The sequence below is a fragment of the Aptenodytes forsteri genome, unplaced genomic scaffold, assembly GCF_000699145.1.
Source record: "Aptenodytes forsteri isolate BGI_AS27 unplaced genomic scaffold, ASM69914v1 Scaffold54, whole genome shotgun sequence".
In the NCBI taxonomy this organism is placed as follows: domain Eukaryota; kingdom Metazoa; phylum Chordata; class Aves; order Sphenisciformes; family Spheniscidae; genus Aptenodytes; species Aptenodytes forsteri.
In genome coordinates this window covers 8,696,417-8,696,721 of record NW_008796044.1, presented here as the reverse complement: position 1 = coordinate 8,696,721, position 305 = coordinate 8,696,417, and positions in this window count along the sequence as shown.

Genomic DNA, 305 nt, shown 5'->3' with positions numbered 1-305 from the left:
GCTCCCCGGCCCCGCCGGCGCTCCGGGACCGGGCTCTGCCCGGCCGCCGGCCGGGTCCCCGAGAAACGAGGTGCTTTTCCTCGGACGCGGGGTCGGGGGGTGCGGGATGCTGGACCCGCGCTCAGCGAAACGCCCCCGCGGAGAAACGCGGGCGCCTGTGCCGCGCCGCTCCTTTTTCTTCCGAAAAGGGGGGTTTTGTTTGCGTTTCCTCGGCAGCGGGACCCAAGTCGGGCAAAACTGCTCTGCAGAGGTTAGATCTGTAATTTTTATTTTTTCCCAGCGTCAATTACACACGTGATGAATAG